At 47.6% G+C, this 25,996-nt stretch overlaps 2 long non-coding RNA genes across 2 annotated transcripts in view; one reads left to right on the top strand and one right to left on the bottom strand.

The window, feature by feature from the left end:
- The window catches only part of LOC108582364, a 28,680-nt gene extending 3,390 nt beyond the window's left edge, over positions 1–25,290 (bottom strand). Inside the window, exons 1-2 of the long non-coding RNA XR_002517521.2 lie at positions 24,864–25,290; positions 22,635–22,730 (exon numbers count right to left, since the gene is read on the bottom strand). This is a non-coding gene — a long non-coding RNA (uncharacterized LOC108582364). The remainder of the gene's footprint in view (positions 1–22,634; positions 22,731–24,863) is intronic.
- LOC110741390 lies at positions 9,421–22,649 on the top strand. Its single transcript, XR_004177932.1, has 5 exons — positions 9,421–9,826; positions 10,364–10,511; positions 20,519–20,659; positions 21,617–21,697; positions 22,382–22,649. It is a non-coding gene; the product is annotated as an uncharacterized LOC110741390 (long non-coding RNA).
- Positions 25,291–25,996: the final 706 nt, after the last annotated feature.

The following is a 25,996-nucleotide window of genomic DNA, read 5'->3' as shown; positions in this document are numbered from 1 at the left end:
AAAAAAAAAAAAAAAAAAAAAAAGTTATGACAGAGAAAGAGATCTGACCTAACCAGCTCCATCTTGCCTTTAACCTCCAAGATGCCCTGTTCATTCCTGGGCATAGGCTGAACTTAGTTTATAGTTTAACTTTGAAACAAAGATGCTAACAGCCCTTTCCCTAAACAAACCCCTCCTTGCCTGGGGACCAGACTGCCTTTGTAAGACTAACAAGCTAGCCGTAAGATTAGAAATTATGGTTTAGGAGTCGCGCAGCTGGCTACGGTATTTTGAACCTTCCCAATTGCTCCTAGGGATAATATCGCGATTGTAAAACCTAAGATGGGCACTTGAGGTATTTCTCAGACCCTGCACTGGTGGTGCACTCTGATGCACCAGCTGGTGCCACCCAGGCCTATAATCTGGCTCAACCAGTTCTGCGATCCCACCCAGGAACAGAAGACAGCAAGAATCCACTTCAGGCCTGGCACGGTGGCTCACGCCTGTAATCCCAGCACTTTGGGAGGCCGAGGTGGGAGATCATTTGAGGTTAGGAGTTCGAGACCAGCCTGGCCAACATGGTGAAACCCATCTCTACTAAAAATACAAAAATTAGGCGGGCGTGGTAGTGTATGTCTGTAATCCCAGCTACTTGGGAAGCTGAGGCAGGAGAATTGCTTGAATCCGGGAGGCAGAAGCTGCAGTGAGCCGAGATTATGCCACCACACTCCAGCCTGGGTGACAGAGGGAGACTCCGTCTCCAAAAAAAAGAAAAAGAATCTACTTCAACCTCCATATGATTTCATCTTCAACCCGACCAATATACACTCCTCACTCCCTGGTCCCACATCCGCTGAATTATCCTTAAAAGGCCCAGTTTTGAATTTTCGAGGGGCTGATTGAAGTTATGATAAAGTTCCAGTCTCCTGTTTAGCTGGCTCTACGTGTATCAAACTCTTTCTACTGCAATTCCCCTGTCATGATAAATCGGCTCTACCTGGGCAACGGGCTAGAACTTGTTGAACTGTTAGTAAGACAGTGTAAGATCAGGCTTTATTCTGACCCACTCTCCCCATCTCACCCAGAAGAGGTGGCGTCCTAGGCTGTCCCTTCCTCTCTTGGCCTGATTGGAATTTCCCCCCGGTTAGGGAGCTCTGGAAGAACCCCCAATCCCAGGCCCCACCTTGCTCTGAGCTGGGCTTACAGGAAGCCCCCCTTGTCCCATGAGGTCATGTGGAAAAACCCTGGGAAACTCTAACACCTGCTGCAGGTGTTTGCTGTTCCTTTTTTTTTTTTTTTTTTAGCTGTAAAATTTCTCTACCATGCAAAACTTGTCGATAATAATATAACAAACATTTCCATCTCTATTGCCCTGCTTAGGAAATAAAATCTTACAGGGACACTGGAATACTCTTGGGTGCCCCTTCCTGATCCTGTTCCCCACCTCTGTCACCAGGGGTAACCCAAGCCTGAACGGCGTGTTCATCCATAAATGATAAGTGGTATTGCTTTGCATGGTTTTAAACTTTCAGTAGTGGTTTCTGTCTTTTATTCATTCATAAATTCACAAACATATACTTATTGAGAACCTACCGTACGTCAGGCACCATCCTAAGCCCTGGGAACATCCATAAACAGTAGACAGGGTCACTGCTCTCGTGGGACACACATTCTGGTGGGGTGAGCCAAACCATAAACAACAGGTATGAAATTGAGATACATTATTAATATGTTAGAACGTGAGAAGGACAGAGGGAAAAAATAAGGGAAGTTGGAGAGGCAGGGGTGGAATATTGCAATTTTAAGTAGGATTGCAATTTTTTTTCCCCTTTTTTCTTTTTTGAGACAGGGTCTTTCTCTGTCCCCCAGGCTAGGGTGCAGTGGTGCAATCATTGCTCGCTGCAGCCTCAAATTCCCTGGGCTCAAGCAACCCTCCCATCTCAGCCTCCTGAGTGGCCAGGACTATAGGCGCACACCAGCACGCCTAGTTAATTTTTTTTTTTTTTTTGAGATGGAGTGTCGCTCTGTCGCCCAGGCTGGAGCTCAGTGGTGCAATTTCTGCTCACTGCAAGTTCCGGGCCTCTGGTTCATGCTATTCTCCTGCCTCAGTCTCTGCTGGGACTCATAGGCTCACACGCCTGGCCTCTGGTACCCCATTTGTAGACAGGAAACCACCATGGCCAAGATTGTCTCAATTCTATCTCTCATATCCACCCGCTTCTGGCCTCCCAAAGTGCCAATGAGCAGGCATGAGCCACTGCACCTGGGCCAACTTTTTTTTTTTTTTTTTTTGAGACGGAGTCTTGCTCTGTCACCCAGGGCTGGAGTGCAGTGGCCGGATCTCAGCTCACTGTAAGCTCCTCACCGGGTTCACGCCCATTCTGCCTCAGCCTCCCGAGTAGTTGGGACTACAGGCGCCTGCCACCGGCCTCGCTAAGTTTTTGTATTTTTAGTAGAGACGGGGTTCCACTGTAAGGCCAGGATGGTCCCATCTCCTGACCGGGGACCCGCCCGCCTTCGGTTCTTCCCACTAAAGTGCTGGGATTACAGGCTTGAGCCACCGCTGGGCCTCGGCCTTTTTTTTTTTAAAGTGACAAGGGTCTCAGTGATGTTGCTCAGGCTGGTCTCGAACTCCTGAACTCAAGTGATCCTCTTGCCTCAGCCTTCCAAAGTGCTGAGATTACAGGCATGAGCCACCACACCCAGCTAGACTGCATCCTTGTATATCTTGTGTATTTACTCAATATTGTATATGTTTTGTATAACCGTGCATCTTTATTCATTCCTGTCAATAAGTATTTATTATATCTTTCTCTTTTATTTGTCCTTATAAAAAACGTTGCCATAAGCATTCTTGTAAATGTCTTTTTTTTTTTTTTAAGTCAGGGTCTTGTTCTGTCACCTAGGCTGGAATACAGTAGCACGATCATAGTTTGCTGTAACCTCAAACTCTTGGGCTCAAGGGATCCTCCCACCTCAGCCTCCTGAGTGCCAAGACTACAGGTGCATGCCTCCACGCCTGGCTCATTTGTAAAATTTTTTTTTTTTTTTTTTTTTTTTTGAGACGGAGTCTCGCTCTGTCGCCCAGGCTGGAGTGCAGTGGCCGGATCTCAGCTCACTGCAAGCTCTGCCTCCCGGGTTCACGCCATTCCCCTGCCTCAGCCTCCCGAATAGCTGGGACTACAGGCGCCTGCTATCATGCCTGGCTAATTTTTTGTATTTTTAGTAGAGACGGGGTTTCACCATGTTAGTCAGGATGGTCTCGATCTCCTGACCTCGTGATCCACCCGCCTCGGCCTCCCAAAGTGCTGGGATTACAGGCGTGAGCCACCGTGCTTAGCCCATTTTTAAACTTTTTGTAAAAACAGTGTCTTGTTATGCTGCCCAGGCTGGTCTCAAACTTCTTACCTCAAGTGATCTTTCTGCCTCGGCCTCCCAATACACTGGGATTACAGGCATCAATATCTTTTTGTGCACGCATGGGAGAGATGTTCTAGAGCATGTATCCTAATATAGAATTGTTGAGTCCAGAGTATCTTCAACCTAGCTTAGCTACATGGTACCAATGGCATGGTGGCACACACCTGCTGGGTCAATAGGCATAAGTGTTTTCAAAAAAAAAATTAAAAAAATTAGCCAGGAATGGTGGCACACACCTGTAGTCCTAGCTACCTGGGGGGCTGAGGTGGGAGAATCATTTGAGCCTAGGGGTTCAAAGCTGCAGTGAGCTAGGGTCACACCACTGCACTCTAGCCTGGGTGATGGAGTGAGACTCTGTCCTAAAAAAAAGAAAGAAGAAAGTAATTTTTAAGATATTTTGTTTTCAAAAACCTAGAATTAAAGAACACAAGTATCTGGCATGAAGAAAATATCCTATAAGTTTGCAGAGAAAAAGTGGATTTCATACAGAGGATCATGGATCCGAACGGCACTAGATTCTTTAACAGCATCAGTGGGAACCAGAACATGATGGAGGAATATGTTCAAAATTCTGAAAGAAAGAGTTTGTAGTTAAATTAGTGATGAAAATTAGTAAACCAAGCCAATGGTGAAAGCAAGACAACTGGGCCAGGCACAGTGGCTCACACCTGTAATTCCAGCACTCTGGGAGGCTGAGGTGGTGGATCACCTGACGTCAGGAGTTTGAGACCAGTGTGGCCAACATGGCGAAACCCCATCTCTACTAAACGTACAAAAATCAGCTGGGCATGGTGGCGTGTGCCTGTAGTCCCAGCTACTCAGGAAGCTGAGGTAGGAGAATCACTTGAACTCGGGAGGTGGAGGCTTCAGTGAGCCAAGACTGTGCCATTAAACTCCTGCCTGGGGGACAGAGAGAGACTCTGTCTCAAAAAAAAAAAAAAAAAAAAAAAAAAGCAGGACAATTATTAACTTTAAAAATCTTGAAAATAGATTTGTATTCAGAATAAAGCAAATAATAAATATTGATCTGATCAGAATGACAAATAACTATATTGGGAGGCTGTGAGGGGTGGGAATATAATGTATAAACCTGAAAAATCAAGAAGTAGCAATATAAGCATGGTATTTAGAGAAAATACAGTAAATACTTAAAGGATTGAATTAGTATCTCTGAGGCTGTGCACAGTGGCTCATGCCTGTAATCTCAACACTTTGGGAGGCCAAGGCAGGAGGACTGCTTGAGCTCCTAGGAGTTCGAGACCAGCTTGGGCAACACAGGGAGACCCCTGTCTACAACAAATGATAAAAGTTAGCTGGGCATGGTGGCACATGCCTGTGGTTCCCGCTACTCAGGAGGCTGAGAAGGGAAAATCACTTGTACCCTGGAGGTCGAGGCTGCAGTGAGCCGAGATGGTGCCACTGCACTCCAGCCTGGGAGACAGAGTGAGACCCTGTCTCAAAAAAGAAAAAAAAAAAAAAAGTATCTCTGGGACTGAAAAAGCAGAGCAGGGCCATGACTGGGGGAGCAGCTTCAGGGAATTGCTGATTTTTATAATAAATGTTGTAGAATTTTTTGACCTTTGAAATCATGTGCATGTATAACTTGATACAAATTAAAGTTAAATTTAAAAGGTCCCCTGAGATTAGCAGCCTTGTGCATATGTCTTTTAGATCTCTTCATTTGTTTCCTTAGGATAAATTCCAGAGATGGGACTGCTGGGTCAATAGGCATAAGTGTTTTCAAGACCTTATCACCCACAGTTGTAAACAGGGCACCCATCTTTCCCTTTCCAGAGGGCTAATCGCCTTTACTTGCCAGTCTTTGCAAACACCATTATCAATTTTCACATCTCTGCCAATCTGATGGTAAAACATGGTATTACATGGTAGTTTTAATTTGTGCTTCTTTGACTACTAGTTTTACATAGTTAACATATTTAACCATTTTTAGTTCTTCTTTTATTGATTTCCTGTTACTATTCTTTGTCCATTTTCTTCACCTTTTTCACTCTTGATTTGTAAGGGCTCTTTAAATAGCAAGCCTGCTCATTCTCTGTCTGTCACACATCGCAAATATTTCCCCCACAGTGGGCCCTTCTCCTTTCAATGTTCTTTTCTGATATAAGGGATTTTTTTTGTTTTTATATAGTTAAGTCTATCATTTATGTTTTTGGCCTTGTGGTTGTGCCCGGAAAGCCCTGGCTCATCTGTGGGCTTTTTACAAGCGCAGCATCTCCTACAACTTCATCTACTATTCCTATTGAGTATTTCATCAATTCCAAGTTTTTCACATTTTTAATCTCTGAAACTGGATGGTGCTCAGGTAGCAGTCACTGCCTGCTGCAAATCAGGAGGTCAGAAAACATCAGTGGCTTGTCAACAAAAGTCCCAGAGACAACAGTGGGGTATTCTGCAAGGAAAGCTGCAACATCACCTGTTTCTTCTTCCTGCTGGGCATGGAAGGAGGGAACATTTCTCGGCCTCCCTTGCAGTTAGGAGTGGCTGCACAACCAGGTTTGAGCCACTGGACTGTGGCTGAAGGTGATATAGGTGCCTTCCCAGTTGGTCCATAAAACCTCCCATAAGATCCTCTACTGTCTTTCTTCCTGTTTAATGTCAGAGGAGCTGGCAGTGGCTCTGGGGGATGGCAGAAGCAGCTGAGGTCCCTGAGTGGCCACATGGGAGGCAGCTGGTTAACCAGAGATTCTCACTGCTCTTTGTGTAAATAAGTAATACACTTCCATTGTGTTCAGCCATTGAGGTTTGGAGTTATGTTCCTCACAGCAGCTAGCATTGCTGATACCTAACTGATGCCCTTGTCTTCATTCTGACTCTAATCCAAATTCCTCTAGACTGGATTTACTGTTTTATCACTAGTATGATGTTGATTCTTGATTTTAGATAGATATACTTTAACTTGTGCTCTTTTTAAAATCAAGTCTTAGTATTGGAGTTATGCAAAGTGTGTAAAATTAATTGGAAAATTTTTAACTTTTTTTCTAAGCTCTGGGAGAGGTTGCATAGCATAGAAATTAACTGTTGGGTGAAACTGACAAAATTCATCCTAAGAACTGTCTGTGTCCTTTTGTAAGAGCACTGCTTTAACAAGTCTGCTTTCTTTCCTTCCTTCCTTCCTTCCTTCCTTCCTTCAGACAGTCTTGCTCTGTCGCCCAAGCTGGAGTGCAGTGGTACCATCTCAGCTCACAGCAACCTCCACCCCCTGGGTTCAAGCAATTCTCATGCCTCAGCCTCTTGAGTAGCTGGGACTACAGGTACCACCATGCCTGGCTAATTTTTTTTTTTTTTTTTTTGAGACGGAGTCTCTCTCTGTTGCCCAGGCTGGAGTGCAGTGGCCGGATCTCAGCTCACTGCAAGCTCCGCCTCCCGGGTTTACGCCATTCTCCTGCCTCAGCCTCCCGAGTAGCTGGGACTACAGGCGCCCGCCACCTCGCCCAGCTAGTTTTTTTGTTTTTTTTTTAGTAGAGATGGGGTTTCACCAGGTTAGCCAGTATGGTCTCGATCTCCTGACCTCGTGATCCACCTGTCTCGGCCTCCCAAAGTGCTGGGATTACAGGCTTGAGCCACCGCACCCGGCCTTTTTTGCATTTTTAGTAGAGACGGGGTTTCACTATGTTGGCCAGGCTGGTCTTGAACTTCTGACCTCAAGTGATCAGCCCGCCTCGGCCTCCCAAAGTCCTGGGACTACAGGCATGAACCACCACGCCTGGCCTACTTTCTTTTTCTTTTCAAACTAACTTATAGACTAAATTGTGTTTCCCCAAAATTCATAGGTTGAAGCCCTAAACTTCAATGTGACTGTGTATGGAAACAGGGTCTTTAAGGAGGTAATTAAGGTAAAATGAGGTCACAAGGATGGGGCCCTCATGCAATATGACTGGTGTCCTTAAAAGAAGAAAGACACCAGGGATGCATGTGCACAGGGCAAAGACCTTGGGAAGACACAGTAAGAAGGCAGCTGTCGGCAAGCCAAGGAGAGAGGCCTCGGGAGAACCAAGCCTGCCAGCACCTTGAACTTGGATTTCCAGCCTCCAGAACTGTGAGAAAATACATTTCTATTGTTTAAGCTACCCATTCCAGTCTGTGGTATTTTGTTATAGTAGCCCTAGCAGGACAACTTTTATTTTATTCATTTTTCATTTAAAAAAAATAAAATAGAAAAAGAAAGCCATCCGTAATTCTACTACTCAGGAATAACCATTGGTCAAATTGTGGTAAATATCCTGGCAAATACCCACTGACATTTACATATTTACTTATGTAAGTAGGGGCCATTCTCTATAGATACCAATTTGCAACCTGCTTTTTACAAAATGTAATTAATTATTATTATTATTATTTTTTAGAAAGAAGGTCTTACTCTGTCACCTGGGCTGGAGCGCAGTAGTGCGATCACGGCTCACTGCACCGTAGGACTTCTGGGCTCAAGTGATCCTCTTGCCTCAGTCTCCAGAGTAGCTGGGACTGTAGACATGTGCCATAATGCCAGGCTAATTTTTAAATTTTTTGTAGATACTAAGTCTTACTATGTTGCCCAGTTGTCCAGGCTGGTCTCAAACTCCTGGCCTCAAGTGATCCTCCCACCTTGGCCTCTCAAAGTGCTGGGATTACAGGTGTGTGCTACGGTACCTGGCTACGCAATCTGTTTTTTTTTTTTTTTGAGACAGAGTCTCGCTCTGTCACCCAGGCTAGAGTGCAGTGGGGCGATCTCGGCTCACTGCAACTTCCGCCTCCTGGGTTCAAGTAATTCTCCTGCCTCAGCCTCCCAAGTAGCTGGGATTACAGGCATGCACCACAACACCCAGTTAATTTTTTTGTATCTTTGGTAGAAGCAGGGTTTCACCATGTTGGCCAGGCTGGTCTCGAACTCCTAACCTGGTGATCCACCCGCCTTGGTCTCCCAAAGTGCTGGGATTACAGGTGTTTGAGCCACCGCGCCTGGCTGCAATCTGCTTTTTATACTTAATATCATAAATATTTCCTACATGGCCAGGTGCGGTGGCTCACACCTGTAATCCCAGCACTTTGGGAGGCCAAGGTGGGTGGATCACCTGAGGTCAGGAATTTGCGGCCAGCCTGGCCAAGATGGTGAAATCCCATCTCTACTAAAAATACAAAAAATTAGCCAGGAGTGGTGGTGAGTGCCTGTAATCCCAGCTACTTGGGAGGCTGAGGCAGGAGAATCTCTTGAACCTGGGAGGCGGAGGTTGCGGTGAACCGAGATCGCACCATTGCACTCCAGCCTGGGCAACAAGAGAGAAATTTCATCTAAAAAAAAAAACAAAAACAGTTAAGATGGTAGATTTTTTGTTATGTGTATTTTACCACAATTAGAAAAAAATGCTCTGAGGTTTTGTAGTTACCAGGCTGGGGCACCACCTATAGAATGGTGCCCACTGGGCATGGAGGGCATACAGCCCTGAATCCAGAATTCCTGGTCTGCCTCCAGTTGCCCTGTGGTGTTCTGGCCAGTGCCTTCTCTTTGGGCCTCACCTGTCAAATGCTAAACAGATCCCTGGAATGGAAAATGTCCATGCTTCCTCCTGACCCTGATGAGCTAAGATGAGAATTAGAACAAAACCGTGTGCTTTTAAAAGAGTAGATAGAGAATTAAAAATACAATCGAAAATCACACTATTCCAAGATTAAAAACATTCTTTAGAAACTGGGCTTATTAGACGACATACTTCCTGCATTGTATGGGAGAGGAGGGGGCCGGGTCACCAGCGCTGTCCGTAGGGGGCAAGCAGGTGAAATGATTATGAAATATGTCAAGTAAATGGTCCTTTTTTCTCGCCAGGAGATAAGGAAAGGTAATTTGGTCTGTCAGTCGCGCACACAGAAGACGTCATGGTCAACTGCATTAATACTGAATACTTTGTCCGGAGTCACAGAGCTCAAAGAAATTACAGAATCTTTCTCCTGTGAATTCTGGCACTCCTCTCAGCAGGCCTTTTCCCACCTGAATTCACAAGAGAGATTAACAATAAAAGGCAGGGCCGACGGTGGGACCAGAGCTGCTTTTCCCTCACACCTGGGACCCCCCTCCTCCGGCCCACCAGTTCTGCCTCATCTCTCGCCACACCCTTCCTGGTCCGGCTTCAGCCCAACTCAACCCCGGCTGTCCTGCTTTCTCCTCTTCCTATGGGCTCCTCTCCCATAGGCGCCAGTCAGAGCCCACCTGCCCCAGCCACCTCCTCCAGGACATCTCTCTCCAGTCCCAATCACCTCCCCTGGGACTGAAGCTCCCTCTGCCCCCACATGCTCACGCTTCTTTTTGCAGTTGTTGTGAGGATTGTGTCCCTATCTCCCTTCTCCAAACACCTGAGACCTCCCTAGAGGACAGACTTGCCCAGCGGGCCTCTCCCACAGTGTCCAGCCCAGGCTCTGGCACTTAGCAGTGGAAGGGGTGAGTTCACGAGGCATCTACAAGCTTTCTCTCTTATGATCTAATAAAAGGGTATCTGTGGTAGATTCTTTCTTTTCTGTATTTTTTTCTTTTCTGTATTCTTTTCTGACCTGGCGGAGATGAAGATGTGTGGTTATGGTTGGGAGTAGACGCTGGGATGCTCTCTAAACCCGTTGTTAAGTTGTTAAATTGCAAGAAACCATCTTCCTCTCCACCCTCCATTCCCACCCCATTCCCACAGCGTGAACAGGAAGCGCCCACTCAGAGCCCTTATTCCAAAGGTGGAGAAACCTCTTTCCTTTGCTGCTTGTGGGGACTTGTCAGTCTCTGGAACAATGAAACCTCTTTCAATGCAGTTATATTCCCTCATGTAATAAGTACTGCATTATTTTTAGACTGTTTTACCCAATTAATTTTATTATCAGTTAATTATGTATTACCATCTTAAGAAAATGAATATTTGCCCAGTTGCTTAAGCTAAATCATTAAATATGTATGTATTCCTTTCTTTAAATGCACATCTGTTATCTTTTACAGATGCAGAAGACACGTTTGGAGCCATCTGTGCCTCTGAAACAGACCCCCATACAAAAGTGCCGTACTGGCCCTACGAGACGGCTCATGTGGGGCTTGGAGGCACCTGGGAAGTGAGGCCCACAAACATGTCAGAGATCTCGGCCTCAGGGTAAGTGGGAGGGCCACTGTCCTAAGGACCAGCTTGGCAGAATCTGGGGTGAGGGGAGGTAGGTATAGCCCAGAGCCAAATGCATGAAGGTGTATGAATGTGGAGCAGCCCCTGGAGGATAACAGTTGAAGAAACAAACCTCGAGGCTGAGTGCAGTGGCTCACATCTGTAATCCACAGATTTGGGGGCCAAGGTGGGAGGATCACTTGAGGCCAGAAGTTTGAGATCAAGCTGGGCAACATAGTGAGACCCTGTCTGTGCAAAACAAAACAAAACAAACAAACCAAAATTAGCCAGGCCTGATGGTGCACACCTGTAGTCCAAGTTACTCAGGAGGCTGAGGTGGGAGCATCCCTTGAGCCCAGGAGGTAGAGGCTGCAGTGAGCCAAGATTGTGCAACTGTACACTGCACTCCAGCTTGGGCAACAGAGTGAGATCCTATTTCAATAAAAAAAAGAAAAGAAACAAATCTCGATTGAGGTGGGCACGGTGGCTTACATGTGTAACCCCAGCACTTTGGGAGGCCAAAGTGGGAGGATCTCTTGAGCCCAGGAGTTCAAGACCAGCCTGGGCAATATAGTAAGACCCCATCTCTAATTTAAAAAAAAATTAGCCAGGAATAGTGGCACACAACTGTAGTGACAGCTACTTGGAAGGCTGAGGTGGGAGGATCTCTTGTGCCCAGGAGATTGAGGCTGCAGTGACCTACGATGGTGCCACTGCACTCTGGACTCAGAAACAGAGTGAGACCCTGTCTCAAACAAAATAAAACAAGAAAGAAACTCCTCCTGCTGCCTCTGGGTGATTGGGTGCAAAACTCCACAGAGGTCAGCAGGTCTGGTCCCTGTGGGACCCAGACTCACTGTGTGTGATCTGGGCCAGTCCGTGGACTTAAGCAGCCTCAGTTCCCTGACCTGCCAAAGTAGTGAGATTACAGGCATGAACCACAGTGGTCAGCTGAGAATTTTCTTTTCTTTTCTTTTTATTTTTGAGACAGGGTCTCAGTCTGTTGTCCAGGCTGGAGTGCAGTGATGTGATCATGGCTCACTGCAACCTCGACCTCCTGGGCTCAAGCAATCTTCTCACCTCAGCCTCTCGAGTAACTGGGGCCACATGTGCGTGCCACCATGACCGGCTAATTATTTTATTTTATTTTTTATTTTTGGCAAAGACAGGGTCTCCCTGTGTTGCCAGTATGGTCTCAAATTCCTGAGCTCAAGTGATCGTCCCACATTGGCCTCCCAAAGTGTTGGGATTACAGGTGTGAGCCACCCACCCAGATGAGAATTTTCTTAGTAACAAATTAGATGAGACATCCCAATTGTTTGTTGTAGTGAGATTTAATTATAATTCACTCAACAAACACCTAAGCACTTTCTTGGTTGGGTGCTTCAATTTATATTCTTATATTCAATTTATATTCTCATAAATACATAGAGGGACTTGGGCCACAGTGTATATTTTTACAAGATTCCTGGAAGCATAGAGTAGGGAGTGACTGGTTCTGCATAGGGAAATCAAGGAAGGCTTCTGAGAGGAGGTGATGACTGAGCAAGTTACTTCATTCATCTGAAAAGACTGTGTACTGTGTAAGTGAAGGGGCGTCACTGTATATGGCAGCTCTGTTGAATGGGCCTTAAAGGACTCTTGGTTGCAAGTGAGAGATACCTAACTCATTGTAGCTTAGGCAACCAAGAAATTCATTGGCTCCCGAAGTGTGGAAGTCTGGGGGGAAGCAGGCATAGCTGGATGCAGGGGCTCAAGCAGCATTGTCAGGTTCTCTCTCTCTCTCTCCCCCACACCTCCGATCTCTTGCCTCTCTGCTTCGCTTTCTTCTATGAGTTAGTAAAGATGGTGGTGGGCAGCCAGATACAGAACCTCCCAGCAAGACAACTCTATCCAGGGAAGTCCTCCTTTCACCCAGGGACTAAAGTAACAATCCCAGAAAAGAATTCTTATTGGCTTCTTGAGTCACATGCCTGCCTCTGAACCAGTCACGTGCTGAGGGGTGGGGCAGAGTGATCCTCAGAGGGCCTGGGTTGGAGGGAGAAGCCACCAGGATTGACAGCCTCATGCTGTGGGAGGAGTGGTTCTCCCAGGGACGCTTGCAAACAAAATCATACATCCACTACAAAGAGCAGGGAAGACCTCTCCAGGCGACTCGGAAGGAGGTCTGTAACCAAAACATTGCCAAAAATGCTACTCCCAGGGTCTCTGCCATGCAGGATGCCACTATGACCAGTGGCCCCTAAGCTACTGGGCAACCCTGCTCATGTCCAACTGTGAGGACTGTTGATCTCTGAACTCAGCTGGGGAAGAGAAAAGAGGCACCCCCTCCCCACCTCTTCTCTAGGCTGTTAGAGCTCAAAGGGTGCTTGGAGTCCACCCATTTGTTCCATGGAGCTCTTTAAAAATAACAGCAAGAGCTCATGAACTGAAATGCACACAACTTTCTTTTGAAACCTCCTTTGCTCAGTCACAAACCATGGGAATTAAATTTGTGTAGTGCATTTAACAGACAATGAACGTTGAGCAAGGTCACAAATACATGTTGGGATTACAAGACAAAACACCGAACAGAGACCAGCCATCATCCTTAGCCTTGTTATGTGCTGCCTGTGCCTGGATTCCCGAATCTGACATCACCCTCATAGGCGCCAGATGGGCAGCCTCTCATGCCGTGCCCCCTGCTCCCAGCACGACACCATTTCTAAAAGGTGGGTCACTGCTAAGCAGTTGGAACGATATGGAACTGCTTTGTATTTTTCTTATGCATTTAAAAATACTTTCAGGCCAGGCGCGATGGCTCACACCTGTAATCTTAACACTTTGAGAGGCCAAGGCAGAAGGATTACTTGAACCAAGTAGTTCAAGACTGGGCAACATGGTGAAAACCCGTCTCCACAAATACAGAAAGAATAAAAAAAAATTAGCCAGGTATGGTAGTGCTTGCCTATAGCCCCAGCTACTTGAAAGGCTGAGGTGGAAGGATTGCTTGAGCCCCAGGAGGTCAAGGCTGCAGTGAGCCCTGATTGCACCACTGCACTCCAGCCTGGGTGACAGAGTGAGACCCTGTCTCAAAATAAATAGGCCAGGTGGGAGGGCACCTGTAATCCCAGCACTTTGGGAGGCCGAGGTGGGAGAATTACTTGAGGTCGGAAATTCAAGGCCAGCCTGGCCAACACGGTGCAACCCCATCTCCACCAAAAATACAAAAAATTAGCCAGGTGTGGTGGCACGTGCCTGTAATCCCAGTTACTTGGGAGGCTGAGGCACGAGGATCGCTTAAACCTGGGAGGCAGAGGTTGCAGTGAGCTGAGTTCTCACCACTGCACTCCAGCCTGGGTGACAGAGCAAGACTCTGTCTCAATCAATGAATCAATCAGTCAATAAAAATACTTTCAAGAAGGCGGTCACTGGCATCTTTTTGGCTTTTAGACCAGAGTGACATCCTTTAAGAAAGACTGTTCTAGTCCAACCCTGCAATTTTATAGATGGAGAAACTGAAGCCTAGAGAGGGAAAGTGACACTGAAAGTGATTTCAATAGCTAGACTCAAGTTGGTCTGAGACTCCTGGTCTGACACCTTTGAATTCGGTCAGGTGAGGAACTCGGGAAGGTCTGCAAGTGGCGCTGCTTCTAAAGGGCCTTTGGGACACTTGGGCTCAATTTTCTCACTTAACCTTGGGTTTCTGATTTAGAGTGGGAAATGCTGCTTTTCCTGATCTCAAAGGTGAAGGCTCCACCAAAGTTGTTCACACAAGTGTTATAAGAGAAAACTTTTAAACAAATTAAAATGTGGTACATCCTATTTAATGGTAATCTATGAAATGTACATCTATGAAAAATTGTATTGTTACAAAAAATGGCAGCTATGAAAATTAAGGATTATGGTAGATTAAGAGTAGTGGTTGACACTAAGATTACTGGCTTCCATGTATGCGTGCCCTTGACCCTGAAATTTGTAGTCCCTGCCACTGTGACTCTGGGCAGGTCTTACGACTTACTTTGACCAGTAGAATGTGACGGAGGGTGAGACACTGTGTCACCCCAGTTGCCCAGGCCATGACCAGCCAGCCAAGACATGTGAACATCGCCCCCTTAGACCAGCCAGGGGACCCAGCAACTGATCACAGATGCATAAACAAAACTAGCTGAGCCAGGCTCAGACCAGCAGGGCTGTTCCCCGACCATAGACTCTTGGGCAATAATAAATCTTGTTTTTTTATTTTTAATTAATTAATTACTTTTTTGAGATAGAGACTGCTCTGTTGCCCAGGCTGGAGTGCAGTGGCTCAATCTCAGCTCACTGCAACCTCTGCCTCCCAGGTTCAAGCGATTCTCCTGCCTCAGCCTCCTGAGTAGCTGGGATTACAGGTACCTGCCACCATGCCTGGCTAATTTTTTGTATTTGTAGTAGAGGCGGGGTTTCACCATGTTGTCCAGGCTGGAGTCGAACTCCTGACCTCAAGTGATCCGCTTGCCTTGGCCTCCCAAAGTGCTGGGATTACAGGCGTGAGCCACCGCACCTGGCCAAATCTTGGTATTTTAACCCGCTGAATGTTGACTGTTGGACTGTTATGTAGCAATAGCTGATGGAGACGGAGGTACTATTGAGCCTGGAGAGGGAAGCATGTGGAGATAGCAGGGCAGACATGTCCATGAACAGCATGACTTTCACCATGCACCACGGAGAGGAGATGCACAGCAGTAGCCCGTGCCCCTCACACCAGGGAAAATTTTGGAGGGAAACCTACCAAATAGCTCAGGGATGGTATTAAGGGATGAATGGGGGTAATTACGTTTTTCATTTTTCTCTTTTCCATATTTCCTGTGATGTTCTTTTTTTGTGTGTGTTTTGGTTTGGGTTTTTTTTGGGTTTTTTTTGAGACAGGGTCTCACTCTGTCGCCCAGGTTGGAGTGCAGTGGTGTGATCATGGCTAATCACAGCTTCAACTTCTCGGGCTTAAGTGATCCTCTAGCCTCAGCCTCCTGAGTAGCTGGGATTACAGGTGCCTGCTACCATGTCTGGCTACTTTTTGTATTTTTAGTAGAGATGGGGTTTCACCATGTTGGCCAGGCTGGTGTCAAACTCCTGACTTCAAGTGATCCACCTGCCTCAGCTTCCCAAAGTGCTGGGATTACAAGTGTGAGCCTCTGCACCCGGCCTTGGAAATAATCACTTCTAACCTGTGGGTTTCTAAATGGGGAGAGTGAGGATGAGAGTCCACATTTGGTGGCAAAGCCAGAACTAGAACTTACTTCTCTTGAGTTGGGTCTAATATTCCTCCTAGCGGATGCTAAACCTTTCCAGCAAGGTTGAGGCTCTGGGCTGGGGCTAGGGTGAGGCACGCTGCCATCAGGGTGAGAAGTTTCAGGAGGCACTTGCTCCCAGGGCCCCACTTGCACTCAGCCAGGAGAGCTGGTGCCTTGCAGCCTGCTGTGGGCAGAGCCCGTGAGTGGGTTTTGTGTGGTTGCCAGTGCTGCTGAAAGTGCACTGTCCCAGTGTGACAAGCATGTGGTGAAAAATACGTGGACTCAGCACCTGGCACAGCTGCCTTGGGAGGTGTTGAAGAGCTGAAGAGCTGTGCAGAGCGGTCACTTGTTTTCCACTAAAATGTGATTTTTGTCTTATTTTCTTTCTTTTTTTTTTTTGAGTCACAGTTTCGCTCCATCCCCCAGGCTGGAGTGCAATGGCCTGATCTCAGCTCACTGCAACCTCTGCCTCCGGGGTTCAAGTGATTCTCCTGTCTCAGCCTCCTAAGCAGCTGGGACTATAGGCATGCACCACCACGCCCAGCGAATTTTTGTATTTTTAGTAGAGATGGAGTTTCACCATGTTGGCCAGGCTGGTCTTGAACTCTTGACCTCATGATCCACCCACCTTGGCCTCCCAAAGTGCTGAGATTATAGGTGTGAGCCACCACACCTGGACGTCTTATTTTCTTTGTTGTTGGTGGTGATGTCCCTCCTCCCACCACCACCATCCCATGGGGAGGATTTAATAAAGGTAGAAATGTCTCAGAACAGTAAAATCAGAAGCCTTCAGAAATGGTGAAGAGACACAGTCTTAATCCCTTTAAGAACTGAGTTAGGGCTGGGCATGGTGGCCCACACCTGTAATCCCAGCACTTTGGGAGGCTGAGGCAGGAGGATCATTGAGGTCAGGAGTTCGAGACTAGCCTGGCCAACACAGTGAAACCCTGTCTCTACTAAAAATACAAAAATTAGCTGGGTGTGGTGGTATGCACCTGTAATCCCAGCTACTCTGGAGGCTGAGGCAGGAGAAAGGCAGAGGCTGCAGTGAGCTGAGATCCCACCACTGCACTCCTGGGCAGCAGAGTGAGACTCAAAAACAAAAACCAACAAAAACCAACAAAAAAAGAATTGAAGTTAGACACTTTTAAAGATCTTTGAATATCAAAGCAACTTTTGGTCTGATCTGGTAAACTGAGCAAAGTGACAACTTTAAATCTGTGTCACTTCTTCAAGCATGCCAAGTGCCTTCAGAGTTTCTGAGGAGAGTACTCCTGGTCACAGATTACTTTCTCCTGTTGGTGGCGTGATGCCCTGAGGAGAGGAGAGGAGAGGAGCAGGAAGGCTGGGGGAAGTGGGAGGAGGTGGCAGAGGAGGGCCCCGCTGGAGAGGAGTGTGGGCAGGGGCCTGGGTTTCCTTCCAAGTGCCAGGTGAGCTTGTTCCTGACTCTGAGACCCCTTTACTGCTCCCCCTGGTGGGGTTCCTCAAGAGAAAACGCCACTGCACTTATGTGAAGTGGGCAGTGAGAGTGGGGCACTGGGCACTGGAGTGGGCGAACCTGCCCAGAGCAGAGGGCTCAGCGGGGCTCCTGTGTTGGCATAAAGACTCAACAGAGGCTGGGCATGGGGCTCACACCTGTAATCCCAGAATTTTGGGAGGCCAAAGTGTTCAGATTGCCTGAGTACAGGAGTTCAAGACCAGCATGAACAACATAGTGAGACCCCATCTCTACAAAAAAACCATAGCTGGGTGTGGTGGCACTCAGCTGTGGTCTCAGCTACTCAGGAGGCTGAGGTGGGAGGATGGCTTGAGCCCAGGCGTTTGAGGCTGCTGTGAGCTGTGATCGTACCACTGCACTCTAGCCTGGGCAACAGAGTTAGACCTTGTCTCAAAAACAAAACAAAACAAAACAAAACAAAAAAAGACTCAGCAGGGCTGTCCCTGGGGCAAAGCCAAGGGCCAGTGAGGAAGTCATGGGAATGCAGCGTGATGGAAGAGCACGTTTTCTCTCAGAGCTGCTCAACAAACATGGTGCAGCCACTGTGGGAAACCAGATGGCAGTTCCTCAAAAAAATTCAATGTAGAACTACCATATGATCCAGTGGCTCCACTTCTGCATACCCCAAATTATTGAAAGCAGTGGCTGGCGTGGCTCATTCCTGTAATCCCAACATTTTTGGGAGGCTGAGGTGGGAGAATCACTTAAAGCCAGGAGTTCGAGACAAGCCTGGGCAACACAGCTTGTCTCTACAAGAAATAAAAAGATTAGCTGGGTGTAGTGGTGCCCACCTGTAGTCCCAGCTAGTTAGGAAGCTGAGGTGGGAAGATTGCTTGAGCCCAGGAGATCGAGGCTGCAGTGAGCTATGATCGCACCTTCTCCAACCTGGGTGACAGCGCGAGACCTTATCAAAAAAAAGAAAAAATGAAAGCAGGGTTTGTTTTTATTTTTATACACACACACACACACACACACACACAGAGTCTCACTCTGTCGCCCAGGCTGGCATGCAGTGGCATGATGATCTTGGCTCCCTGCAGCCTCCGTCTCCCAGGTTCAAGCGACTCTCCTGCCTCAGCCTCTCGAGTAGCTGGGATTACAGGAGCGTGCCACCATGCCCTGCTAATTTTTGTATTTTTAGTAGAGATAGGGTTTCACCATGTTGGCCAGGCTGGTCTCAAACTCCTGACCTCTAGTGATCCGCCCACCTCAGCCTCCCAGAGTGCTGGGATTACAGGCATGAGCCACTGCGCCCTGCTGAAAGCAGGTTTTACATAGGCACTTGTACACCAGCGTTCACAGCAGCATCACTCACAATAGCCACAAGGCGGAAGCCACCCAAGTATCCATCCACGGCCAGATAAATGGATAAGCAAAATGTGGTGTATACAAGCAATGGAATATTATTGAGCCTTAAAGAAAGACGGGAATCCAGACATATGCTGTCACAAGGATGAAACTTGAGGACATTATGCTAAGTGAAATAAGCCAGACACAAGGAAAAAAAAATATGATTCTACTCATATGAGATGCCGATAGCAGTCCAATTCATAGAGACAGAAATGGGAGTGGTGGTTGCCAGGGGTTCAGGGGAGAGGAGGAATGAGGGAATATTGTTTAATTGGTAAACAGTATCAGTCTGGGAAAAAAGTTCTGGAAATGGATGGTGCTGATAGTTGTACAACAATGTGAATGTGCTTAATGCCACTGAACTGTATACTTAAAAATGATTAAAGTGGTAAAATGTAGGTTATATACATTTTACCATAGTAAAAAAAAAAAAAAAAAAAGCTCTTCAACAGTGACTTGGGCTGCCTTGGGACGTAGTGGCCTGTCCATTAGTGGAGGTGTGCAAGTGAGGCTTGGACACCTGCTGGACGCTAGGGAGGGGTGCAAGGATGAGGGAGAAGAGTGGAGAGGGTCATCCTGTGATTTGGGTCAGGATGGTGATAACAAGAGTGGTTGACATTTTTTGAGCTCTTATTTGTGTGCTGTGCCCTGAGCTAAATGATTCAAGTAGATGGTCTCTTTCTCCCCTGGAGCCACTGAGGCATGGTCTATGCCATCCCAAGGACTGACAAGGCCACAGCCCTGGTGGGCAAAAGTCATTGCCGCCTGCCCAGGTCCCCTTCCAAGAAGGACGTGCTGCCCAGCAGCTGGGCAGGCAGTCAGCATACGGCCTTAAGTGACTAGCCCTGCAGGACAGCCTCAGCTGCAGAGATTCACCCAGCCCGAGGTCATACCCTTCCCTGGGCAGCCCACATCCAGCCACTGACTGCATGGGGGTACAAAGGCCTGGCCATCTCTGCATGAAACTCCACATTCAGAACTTTCTTTTTGTTTTTCTTTTGAGACAAAGCCTTGCCCTGTCGCCCAGGCTGGAGTGTAGTGGTGCGATCTTGGCTCACTACAACCTCTGCCTCCCGGTTCAAGTGATTCTCCCACCTCAGCCTCCCAAGGAGCTGGGATTACAGGTGCATGCCACCATGCCCGGCTAATTTTCGTATTTTTTGGTAGAGGCGGGGTTTCACCATGCTGGCCAGGCTGGTCTCGAACTCCTGACCTCAAGTGATTCCACCTGCCTTGGCCTCCCAAAGTATTGGGATTATTACAGGCATCAGCCACCACACCCAGCCCACATTCAGAACTTTTGAAAGGACATTCTGGCTTCCAGGGGTCCCCCTGAGGTTGGCCCCGTTGTTGTTCAGCCTGCATGGCAGCTAGCCTTTCCCATTTGTCTGCTCCTGCCTCTACCCACTTTGCCCAGGTGCTGATCCCAATCCTCTTCCATAAACATCCCGGTCAGGGGCTTGGGAGCCTCACCTGCAGCTTAGGTCACTCCTCTGAGTGGCGGTGGAGCTGGGACCAGGGAAGAGGGCCTGACCTGTCTTGGACAGAGAGAAGCTCTGCTAACCCTCAAGAGGGCCAGTCAGGGCTTCTTGGGTGACCCTGGTCCCCAGCACTCAGCCAGTCTGAGGACCCAGAGCCTTGGAGACGAGGGGCGAATGTGCCTCGCGCTTCTATTATCCCCATTGTGCCTGCCTAATAGCAGAACCACACCACAATGACACTGGAGCTAAATTCTAATAGCTAGCCCTGCCCGTTAATGGCCTCTTATACATTTAAATTGGGTGTGATCCTTTGGGAACTGTAATGTTATTCATGGAGATTGTGTCACCTAATTTGAATACAGAAAACTGTACTTAAGAGATATGGCAGCTCAGATGGTTTCTTCTTTCCGTCCTCCCGTCCAGCTTCTCAGTTCGGCTTGGCTGAGGGTACAGTGTGTGCCAGAGAAGTATAAGGGCCACTGCCATCATTGAGTAGAGAAAATAATGCAGAACAACAGGGCACGGTGGCTTACACCTGTTATCCCAGCACCGTGGGAGGCCCAGGTGAGGATCGCTTGAGGCTAGGAGGTCAAGACCAAAAAAAAAGGAAGGAAGTAAACAAGTGAGGGAGGGAAGAAAGGAAGGAAGGAAGGAAGGAAGGAAGGAAGGAAGGAAGGAAGGAAGGAAAAAAATGCAGAGTGGAAGTCAATTGAATCCAACAAAAAGTCAGAATTCCACTCTGTGTGACTTGAGCAAATTATTTAGCCTCTCTGAGCCTCGGTTTTCTTGTCTATAAGTGACAAGAGTTTTAGTTCTCGTGCTGGGGGAGGACTGCACGTCAGTGAATACACAGAGAGCACACAGCACAGGGTACTCAAGTATCAAACATTTGAAGTATTGGCTGCAAAAATTCACAAGAGTTATTTGTTTGGACCACCTCGATCCTCATGTTTTTCAATGTAAATAACAATAGAAAGATTGGCAGGCAGGTTGTTTTTCTCTTTTTTGTGTTTTTGAGACAGGGTCTGCTCTCGAATACACCAGCAGCCTTGAACAAGATGTTCACGGCAGCTTGATTGGTGGGGAGGGTGTTTGCCCAGATGTGCAACAGTAGGGAAGGCTGTGGAGGAAAGTAAGGAACTCCAGCTGCCTGCAGAGAATGTGACATTGCCATAAGACCAGGAGAGTGGCAGGGCCCCTGTAAGGCTCCAGAACTCAGCACCTGCTCCCTCTTCCTGATGGAGGAGAATTCCTGCCCTGATAACCCACACATCACACAGGAAGTGCGGCTTTTCCCTACAGAAAACCTGGCTTCAGACCTAGGTAGCTCTGGATGACCAGGACAGAATCACATCTGAGCTGGAACTGTCCACATCTAACCCCACTGCTCCCCACACAGAGGGGACACTGAGGCCCAGAGAGGGATGACTTGTCCAGGGACACACAGCTGGCCCAGAACTCAGGTCCCGGCCTCTGTCTTGGGCCCCTCTCTGACCAGCTGCCTTTTCCACTACCTTGCAGCTGTCAGGAGGTGCCTCCTTCTTTGTCCAGAAAGAAGAAAGAGTGGCTGCACGGCTCAGGGGCTGTCAAAGGGCAAACCAGGTCAATGGTCCCACCCGCCCACAGTGTCAGAGGTCCCCCACGAACGACTTGGCTGGGCCATCCCTCCAGGGGTGGGGATTGGCCCCTCCATCCTCATGGCAAGCATGCTAATAGGCCTCCTCCTATCACTGCCTCCTGTTTCTTGGATGGGATAAACTGTTTGGCCTTTGGACAAGATTATTTTTGCACCAAACAGGATTGTTATCACTTAATTGAAAATAATTATCCAATGCAAATTGAGTTCAACTTATCTAGCTGGAAATAAAGAAGTGAGTATTTTGGGTGGTTTCACTGCTGCAAAGGCAGGTATTTTAAGCAAATGAAAGTAACGAGATGCAGGCTGCGTTTTCTGCAGGAGGCCCTGGGAAATCTGGGGGCCTTTCTTGAGTTGGCCCCTGTGGCCGAGAAGTCTGGCTCACCCCCTTGTCCACATCAGGGGTTGCTCTAATGAGTCTGTACCGGAGGAGAAGCTCTGACAGAGCCGGAGGCCATGGGGGTGGCTGACTGTGGCAGGGGTGCCTATAATCCCACACAGTGGTTCCGTCCCTGCGGAGCTTATCTCAACAGACACAGGCCCTGCCCTCCTCCAGAAAAAAGAAGAAAGGGTAGGGGGAAGGAGAGAGTGCTCTTAATGTAGGTCTAATGTGGGCGGCCACGTCTCCTCCTCTGTTTCCTTTACCACAGGCACTGTGCCCTTCAACCACCCAGGTACCTGAGCCAAACCAAGTTCTCTGAGGTTCTCTCCGTCTCACCCACTCATTCGACTGGCCACCAACTCCATTTGCTTTCTTAAGTATTTCTTGGCTTTGTTAATTTCTTTCCACGCCCACTGTATCAGTTGCCCATTGCCGCAGCAATATTGCATAACAAACAGCCCCAGAATCTCAGTGGTCTGCAACCACAGGCATTCCTTCTCAGGGCCTGGGGCTCTACTGACCTTGGCTGGGCTCACTCAGGGGTTGGCAAGCTGGTGGGCATCTCTGCTGTACATATCCCTCATCCTCCTAGGGTCCACGGGCAAGCTGGACAGGTTCTTCTCATGGTGATGGCAGATGCATGAGAGGAAAAGTAGAAATACGTGAGGTCTCTTACCGTCAACTCTCAGACCTGATATCAAGACTCGTTTGCCCCATTCCATTGATCAAAGTAAGTCACAAGACCAAGCCCAAAGTCTCGTACAGCCAGAGTGTGGATGCAGGGAGGTAGAAGAATTGGGGCTAAAATTCACACCTACTACTGCCACCACTGACCTTTCTGGGACCTCCAGTCCTGACGTCCCCACTGGAGTCCTCACCTCGTCTCAAACTCTCTGATCTATTCTCCATACAGTAGTTAGTTTGCTCCTTCTAAAATGCGGACCTGAGCACATTACATTTCAGCTTAAAAATCCTTACAATCCTTCTTTCATGGAGGGGTCTTATTCCTGTTTTCTGAGAATAATTGAAATTCAATTGTAAAATTACTCTTTTTAGCAATACCCTAAGGAGCCTATGAAAGATGCAAACAGTACAATGATCATGGTGGCCCCTCTAATTGAGCGGCTCTGGTTCTTCTTGTTTCTAGGGGCAGCCCTGGCCGTGCGTACTCACACACGGCCATGCACAGGAGATCTGCAGCCCGGACAGGAGCCGGAGCACCTGGGAAGGACATGAGGCAAATGCTCAAGAACGCGAGAGCAGCACGCCCCAGCTGTGGGAGGGGCACCCTTTGAGCGCTGAACACGGGAAGGCCATGGCACAGTGCCAGGCTCATGGCAGGGACTTTATTCTCTTCCAAACTCCAACCATGAATCCACCCAGGTGTAAACCTTCCACAGTGAACCAGTTGTGCCTACAGAAGCTCTGTAGACAAGTGCTGCTCAAAATGTCACCTGCAGACCTGTGCTGCTCTGCAAACTCTTGGTTAGATGTCCATGAAGAGGAATAAGCAGCTCGCACTGGGATGTACATTACTGTCACTCAGCAGGCTATTTAGTCCTGCTGACTTTTTTCATAGCAAGCCTTTCTCAATAAAGGAAGCAGGGCACTGATGTACTCTCTGGGGCAAAAGCTGCTTAACTCCTGGTAACAAAGTTTGTGGCCCAGCTACTTTCAGGCTGCTTCTGGGGACACTAACCTGAGGTGTCCAAGCATCTCTGAGTGGTACCCAGGGAAAATTATGAAGGCATTAGGCAAAAGCTAGTAGTTTAAAAAATAATAAATGCTATAATAACAAAAAATGAGAGGTTACCTCAATATAAAAAGAGAAAATTGGTTAAGTAAGTTATATACGTCCTCTTAATGTAGTTGACAGCACTTATAAGCGGTTGGGGACTTTATAACGGGATGAGAAAAGGCTTAGGATATGACAGGAAGTTACAACAGAAGCATGATATAAAATGGTGTTAGCAGCCCCCTGTGTAACATGTCGAGAAGATATATGTGCTCACATTCACATACTCGGAAGGAAATGCATGAAAATACAAATAGGGGATTTGTTAGAGTGATGTAGCGATGAAGTTTTCTTTTCTATTTTTTTTTAAATTTGAGACAGAGTCTTGCTCTGTTGCCCAGGCTGGAGTGCAGTGGTGCCATCTCGGCTCACTGCAACCTCTGCCTCCCAGGTTCAAGCGATTCTCCTGCCTCAGACTCCCGAGTGGCTGAGACTACAGGTGCCCGCCACCACTCCTGGCTAACTTTTTTCATATTTTTAGTAGAGATGGGATTTCACCATGTTGGCCAGGCTGGTCTCGAACTCCTGACCTTAGGTGATCCACTTGCCTCGGCCTCCCAAAGTGCTGGGATTACAGCCATGAGCCACCGTGCCCGGCCTATTTTTCATACTTTTGGAATACAGTTCTGTTACTTTATAATGAAAACAATTGTACACCTAGTAATAAAATATTTGCACGATCCATCCAGTTGGTACCCTCTATTTCAGTGTTTCATTAGATTCCCACATTTATACATTAAACAATCATTAATTCAGACACACAAATTCAGGGTTTATGATCACTCATACCCCTTCTTTCCTCCCTTCTTCTCTTTCTCCCTCCCTCCCTCCTTCCCTGCCTCCCTTTATGCTTTCCTTCTCTCCCTCTTTTCCTCCCTCCCTTCCTTCCTCCCTTCCTTCTTTCCCTGCCCTCCTGCCCTCCCTCCCTCCTTCCTTCCTTCTTCATTCAATAAACCTTTAGGCAGCACTCCTTAAGCGTGAGTCCAGGCACTGCAGGGCAGCAGTGAGAAGCCATCACTCCCGGGCCTCACTGGAGGCAGTTGGGCGTCATCCTTGCACTCTCTGTAATTCATCTCGCAAACACCTGCCCACTCTGCTCTGTGCCCCAGCCTAGAGGACAGACACAGGTTCACTCTGTCCAGCAAGAGAGAAGGCAGATGAATATCCAGGACACTTTTCTTCTTCAGAAATATTGGCTAAGAGCTTAAAAACTTCATACATTCCTGTAACAAATTCAAACACTACTTTGTATGAAAGCAAAACTAACTTGCCAGAGATAAGCAAGAGGAACAGTTTGGTGTGTATTCTTCCAGATTTCTTCCTATGAATATGCAAAGACATATTTCTTTATATAGACATTTATAAATTTATATTATGTAATATAGAATATGTAAATATAGGCCGGGTGCAGTGGCTCACGCCTGTAATCCCAGCACTTTGGGAGGCTGAGGCAAGCAGATTGCTTGAGGTCAGGAGTTTGAGACCAGCCTGGGCAACATGGTGAAACCCCACCTCTACTAAAAATACAAAAGATTAGCCAGGCGTGGTGGCCAACACCTGTAATCCTAGCTACTCAAGAGGCTAAGGCAGGATAATTGCTTGAACCCAGGAGACGGAGGTTGCAGTGAGCCGAGATTGCGCCACTGCACTCCAGCCTGGGTAACAGAGAAAGACTCTGTCTCAAAAAAAAAACAAAAAAAACCCAAAAAAAACTATATACTCTCTCTATATATATGTATACACACACATTCCCAAACATCCATATATGTGTCTATATAAATCACACAGTTTTCTTTTCATTTTTAAATAAAGTTCTGCAACTTTAGTGTTTGCTGTTCTGAAGCAAAGCATACAAATGTGTGAAGTGCTGGGGGTCACAGAGGACAGTGCCAGTGCCAGTGCTGGGATGAGGTGGCCCTGAGGGTGGGGTGACTGTGGCATCCTTACCGTGCCCCTCACTGGGATGGCATGGTTTCCCCCAAGGCTTCACTGAGGTGGCGCTGCAGCCGGCCTCTGACCATGACAGGATTTGGCTGGGCAGAGACGTGAGAAAGGGGTGCCAGGGGGAAGACAGGGCAGAGTGAAGGC

The sequence above is a fragment of the Papio anubis genome, chromosome 13, assembly GCF_008728515.1.
Source record: "Papio anubis isolate 15944 chromosome 13, Panubis1.0, whole genome shotgun sequence".
Classification (NCBI taxonomy): domain Eukaryota; kingdom Metazoa; phylum Chordata; class Mammalia; order Primates; family Cercopithecidae; genus Papio; species Papio anubis.
This window is presented reverse-complemented; position numbering and strand designations above follow the sequence as displayed.